The sequence below is a fragment of the Petromyzon marinus genome, chromosome 16 (assembly GCF_048934315.1).
Source record: "Petromyzon marinus isolate PM22_M1 ecotype Great Lakes invasive population chromosome 16, UKy_Petmar_22M1.pri1.0, whole genome shotgun sequence".
Classification (NCBI taxonomy): domain Eukaryota; kingdom Metazoa; phylum Chordata; class Hyperoartia; order Petromyzontiformes; family Petromyzontidae; genus Petromyzon; species Petromyzon marinus.
In genome coordinates this window covers 17,676,926-17,683,354 of record NC_133682.1, presented here as the reverse complement: position 1 = coordinate 17,683,354, position 6,429 = coordinate 17,676,926, and positions in this window count along the sequence as shown.

The window sequence follows — 6,429 nt, the reverse complement described above, 5'->3', positions numbered from 1 at the left end:
GTCAACGACTTTGTTAACGATGTTACGGACGTGGTAAACCTCGTTAATGTTAGTCAACGAAGTTTACCAAGTCAGTTAACTGTGTCAACGATGTTTCTTAGCGATGTTGACAAAGTGGGTCCCGTATGCGATGCTGAAGTGCACAGCAAGCACGTCGGACCCCCACGGAGAACTCAAGTCACTACTTGTCGAGCCGCTTGTGGAGATCACGTACCCACAGCACCTAGACGCCACAGATAATGAAGCTGAGTGATCTCGGGTCAAATGTTGCCAACTAATTCCATGACTCACAACTTGTGGCACCTACCGTATACTTAGTGTCCACCATGTATGGGTCAGTCGAGAACGAGCTATGACATTTTGAATACATCTGTCTATGTGTTAAAGCAGTGATCGAGCTATGACATTTTGAATACATCTGTCTATGTGATCGAGCAGTGATCAACCTAAGACATTTTGAATACGTGTCTATGTGATCGAGCATTGATTGAGCAGTGATCACGGTGTGACATTTTGAATACATGTGTCTATATGATCGAGCAGTGATCGAGCAATTACATTTTGAATATTTGTTTCTATGTGATCGAGCATTGGTCGAGCGTTGACAAATTAGATAATAAAAAACGATTAATTCTTAATTTACCAGCTTAGGCCCACTGAACGACATAGCTCTTTTTCAGACGTGTCCTGGCCACAAATGATAGCTCATTGAAGTGGCTTATCACGTGGAAATTTATCTCAGCCAGGGCTCAAACCCACAACCGTCTGTACACCAGACGAGGTCGTTAACATCTCGCCACCATGGCACCACATTACATGTGTCTATGTGATCGAGCATTGATCGAGCAGTGATCGAACTATGATTCTTAATACTTGTGTTTACGTGACCAAGCAGTGATCAAGCAGAGGCATTTTATTTCAATTGGCAGTGATTCCTGTCACACGATTTGTGGATCAAAAAAGCACACTGGTGAAATTCCTTGGCTGTTAGCCCTCCCATTGATGCTGATTGGCTTCCCTGAGGATTAACATAATTGATCAGAGATTAGCTTTACTACCCGGCTTCGCCTGGGACTTGGATTCTTGTCTTGGATTAATACACGGCCTACGCGGAGGGTGGGGGGGGGGGGGGGATGCGTGACGTCAGCAGGCACACTGCGTAACGCTGCCGCATGCCGGTGACATCACAGATGTGACGTCACTTGTGCAATATATTATATCAATTATTCCCCCCCCCCCCAAATTAAAAAAGTATATTTTTATACTTTTTACATTGTGTACAGTATGGAAGCTAGCCACATGCCAAATGTAAAGTTTGTAGCCTAGTATATTATATCCATTATTTCCCGCCGCCCCAGCCGCGCATTTGTGCGGGATACACGGCATACAAGGAGGGTTGGGGGCGGGGGATGCGTGACGTCAGTAGGCACACTGCGTGACGCTACTGGATGCGGGTGACGTGAACAGTGACGTCACTAATGTGACGTCACTAATGTGACGTCACTGCTCACTTGCCGTGCAATATATTATATCCATCTTCTTTGGTTCTTTCGGTAAAGTCACGTAGAATGAGAATAAAATAATAAATTGATAAAATAAAATAACAATAATATTCTCACGACGTTTCGGCCACAACACAAGTGGCCTTCATCAGGTGAAGGGGACGAGACTGTCTGGAGGACAGCGCTGGAGTGAGAAAGCCACGCTGAGATCACGACCTTTAAGCTGTGTGAGAAGAAACAAAGCGCCTTGACAAAGGAATTAGCATATAATTTAGCATTGAAATGGCTGAGTGATTAGCTTGTGACTGGTCACAGAAAAGGCTATGTTAAAGTTAAAGCATACACATCCGCAAAGGCACCCCTTGACAAAGGAATTAGCATAGAATTTAGCATTGAAATAGCTAAGTTAAAGTATACACATCCGCAGAGGCACTCCTTGACAAAGGAATTAGCATAGAATTTAGCATTGAAATAGCTGAGTGAGTAGCTTGTAACTGGTCACAGAAATAGCTATGTTAAAGTCAGAGCATATACATTCACCGAGGCAACTAGTACAAATCAAACAGGAGAATTTAGCATTGAAATAACTAGGCGAATTTAGCATTGAAATAACAGAGTGATTAGCTTGTGACTGGTCACAGAAATGGCTTTGTTGAAGTTAAGGCCTACACATCTGAGCTATTCACAGTAACTGGGTATACAATACAATATATAATGAATACTATATAGTGAACCAATAAAAATACTAAAATATAAATTACCTCAATGTTATCAATAAACTCTATATTCTCCAATCAGCTAAGCTACCAACAATAAGTCGTTATATATCACAATGCTATATGGCGAAAAAATGGGTGGATTCTTACCCTCAACTTTAGCACCACGGATAGCTACGGGTCCCGTTCAGACGGACGAGTTCATCCATGATCGGAACAGAGGAGGGGGAGAGAGACAGCTGCGAGGCGCTATTATACTCCATGTTGTAAAACCATACCATTAACCGTGGTGTGAGAGGTATTAAGAGTCAATGCCAGCGAAAGAGCTGCGGTCTGAAGGTCATCATAAAATACAATTAATTAAGAACAGAAATGATTTAAAACATCTTTCCAGTGGTTACTAAGCCAGAATCCATCTTCTCGGTTGAAATTGTCTCTGTGCTTGTATATGTGAATGGCCTCATGAACGAATCTCTCATGGTAGCCGGTTGGTTTGCAAAGAACCTCCGTCTTGGAGAAGTCAATGTCATGTGAGCCCACTGAATTATAACAGTGATCTGCCACGGCAGAGGAGTTCGTCCTACCGTGTTTCAAGTCTGCTTTATGTTCGCGGATGCGGTCCGAGATATGTCTTTTGGTTTCTCCAATGTAGCTACTACCACAGAGGCACTTTAGTTTGTAAACGCCCGGGTAATGTATGTCTGGAACAGCATCTTTTACAGATGGAACTAGATCACAGATTTTATGTACTGTGTTGAATCGGACCTGGATCTTGTGTTTATTCAGGATTTTGGAGATCGTTTTAGTGACCCCTGCAATGTAGGGTAAGGTGATGGTTTTGAGTGGCTCCACAAGAGGATCCTTCTTCATGACTGGAGTGATGGCTTTGCGGATTGTGTAGTCGGAGTAGCCATTAGCCCTGAGAGCCTGGTGTACGTGCTTGAGTTCACTGGTAATGTTTTCCTGGTCGGAAATGCATTGGGCTCTATGGTATAGAGTCTTGATGAGGGAGTTCTTCTGGGATGGATGGTGGTGGGAATCCGGTTTCAAGTAAGCATCTGTATGGGTAGCTTTCCTGTAGACAGAGTGGCTCATTGAACCATCATGTCTCCTTTTAATTAAGACATCCAAAAAGGGTAGTTTGCCATCTTTTTCGACCTCCATGGTAAATCTGATGGCTGGGTGTATGGAATTGATGTGGTCGCAGAATTTGTCTAGAGCAGGCTGGCCATGTGGCCAGATGACAAAGGTGTCATCAACGTACCTCTTCCATAAGGTCGGGCGTAGAGTGGCAGTCTGGATGGCGTCAGTTTCAAATTTTTCCATGAATACGTTGGCTACAACCGGAGATAGGGGGGAGCCCATTGGGGTGCCCTCAGTTTTTTGTAGAAAGTTCCATTCCAGGTGAAGTATGTGTTGGTTAAACAATGTCTCACCAGGGGGGGTACATCAGTATGCAGTCCTTGATGAACCAGGTCTTCAATGATAGCGATGGTGTCAGGTACTGGGACTTTGGTGAACAAGGACACCACATCAAAACTGACAAGCAGGTCGTTTGGGGACAGGGAAATGCCTTTGATTGTCGATACCAGGTGAGTAGAATTTAGTACCGCAGAGGTGGTTTTTCCAGTGAAAGGTCACAGTATATCAGCAAGAAAACGTGCCAGTTTGTAGGTGGGGGAGTTGATAGTAGCCAACGTATTCATGGAAAAATTTGAAACTGACGCCATCCAGACTGCCACTCTACGCCCGACCTTATGGAAGAGGTACGTTGATGACACCTTTGTCATCTGGCCACATGGCCAGCCTGCTCTAGACCAATTCCGCGACCACATCAATTCCATACACCCAGCCATCAGATTTACCATGGAGGTCGAAAAAGATTGCTGATTGGCCGTGTCGGGTGGTGGAGGGTTACGACACATTTATAAATAAACGCGATCTAACCCAAAAACCGTTATTATGAATAATATTGGTCGCGAAAGCCTACGTGTTAAACTGATTCATAATCTTAGTTCTTTCGGTAAAGTCACGTTGAAGAGAAACAACAAAATAATAAAATATATAAAAAACAATACAAATTCTCACGACGTTTTGACCATAACACAAACCAATTCCTCGACCACATCAATTCCATACACCCAGCCATCAGATTCACCATGGAGGTCGAAAAAGATGGCAAGCTACCCTTTTTGGATGTCCTAATTAAAAGGAGACCTGATGGTTCAATGAGCCACTCTGTCGACAGGAAAGCTACGCATATGAATGCTTTCTTAAAACCGGATTCCCACCACCATCCATGCCAGAAGAACTCCCTCATCAAGACTCTATACCATAGAGCCCAATGCATTTCCGACCAGGAACACATTGCCAGTGAACTTAAGCACGTACACCAAGCTCTCAAGGCTAATGGTTACTCCGACTACACAATCCGCAAAGCCATCACTCCAGCCATGAAGAAGGATCCTCTTGAGGAGCCATTCAAAACCATCACCTTACCCTACATTGCGGGGGTCACAAAAAAGATCTCCAAAATCCTGAATAAACACAAGATCCAGGTCCGATTCAACACAGTACATAAAATCCGTGATCTAGTTCCATCTGTAAAAGATGCTGTTCCAGACATACAGTACCCGGGCGTTTACAAACTAAAGTGCCTCTGTGGTAGTAGCAACATTGGAGAAACCAAAAGACATATCTCGGACCGCATCCGCGAACATAAAGCAGACTTGAAACACGGTAGGTCGATCTCCTCTGCCGTGGCAGATCATTCAGTGGGCTCACATGACATTGACTTTTCCAAGCCGGAGTTTCTTTGCAAACCAACCGGCTACCATGAGAGATTCGTTCATGAGGCCATTCACATATACAAGCACAGAGACAATTTCAACTGAGAAGATGGATTCTGGCTTAGTAACCACTGGAAAGATGTTTTAAATCATTTCTGTTCTTAATTAATTGTATTTTTACGATAACCTTCAGACCGCAACTCTTTCGCCAGCATTGACTCTTAATACCTCTCACACCACGGTTAATGGTATGGTTTTACAACATGGAGTATAATAGCGCCTCGCAGCTGTCTCTCTCCCCCTCCTATGTTCCGACCATGGACGAACTCGCCTGTCTGAACGGGGCCCGTAGCTATCCGTGGTGCTAAAGTTGAGGGTAAGAATCCACCCATTTTGTCGCCATATAGCATTGTGATATATAACGACTTATTGTTGGTAGCTTAGCTGATTGGAGAATATAGAGTTTATTGATAACATTAAGGTAATTTATATTTTAGTTTTTTATTGGTTCACTATATAGTACTGTGAATAGCTCAGATGTGTAGGCCTTGACTTCAACATAGTCATTTCTGTGACCAGTCACTAGCTAATCACTCAGTTATTTCAATGCTAAATTCGCCTAGTTATTTCAATGCTAAATTCTCCTGTTTGATTTGTACTAAGTGCCTCGGTGAATGTGTATGCTCTGACTTTAACGTAGCTATTTCTGTGAGCAGTTACAAGCTAATCACTCAGCTATTTCAATGCTAAATTATATGCTAATTCCATTGTCAAGGGGTGCCTCTGCGGATGTGTATGCTTTAACTTAGCTATTTCAATGCTAAATTCTATACTAATTCCTTTATCAAGGGGTGCCTCTGCGGATGTGTATGCTTTAACTTTAACATAGCTATTTCTGTGACCAGTCACAAGCTAATCATTCAGCCATTTCAATGCTAAATTATATGCTAATTCCTTTGTCAAGGCGCTTTGTTCCTCTCACACAGCTTAAAGGCCGTGATCTGAACGTGGCTCTTTCACTCCAGCGCTGTCCTACCAGACAGTCTCGTCCCTTCACCTAATGAAGGCCGCTTGTGTTGTGGCCAAAACGTCGTGAGAATATTATTGTGTTATTTTATTTTATCAATTTATTATTTTATTCTCATTCTACGTGACTTTACCGAAATAACCAAAGATGAATCCTTGCAGTCACGAAAGCTTTAAATCGAAATATTATATCCATTTTTGCGCCCCCCCCCCCCCCCCCCCAAATAGAAAAGTCTATTTTTATACTTTTTGAATTGTATACAGTCAGGAAGCTACCCACATGCCAAATTTCAAGTTTGTTGCATGTCGGCAAGTATATTAAACATTTCGAACACACATTCACATATAGATGTTCTCTCAGATTAATGTTATCCTGATACAGCGCGCGTGTGGATG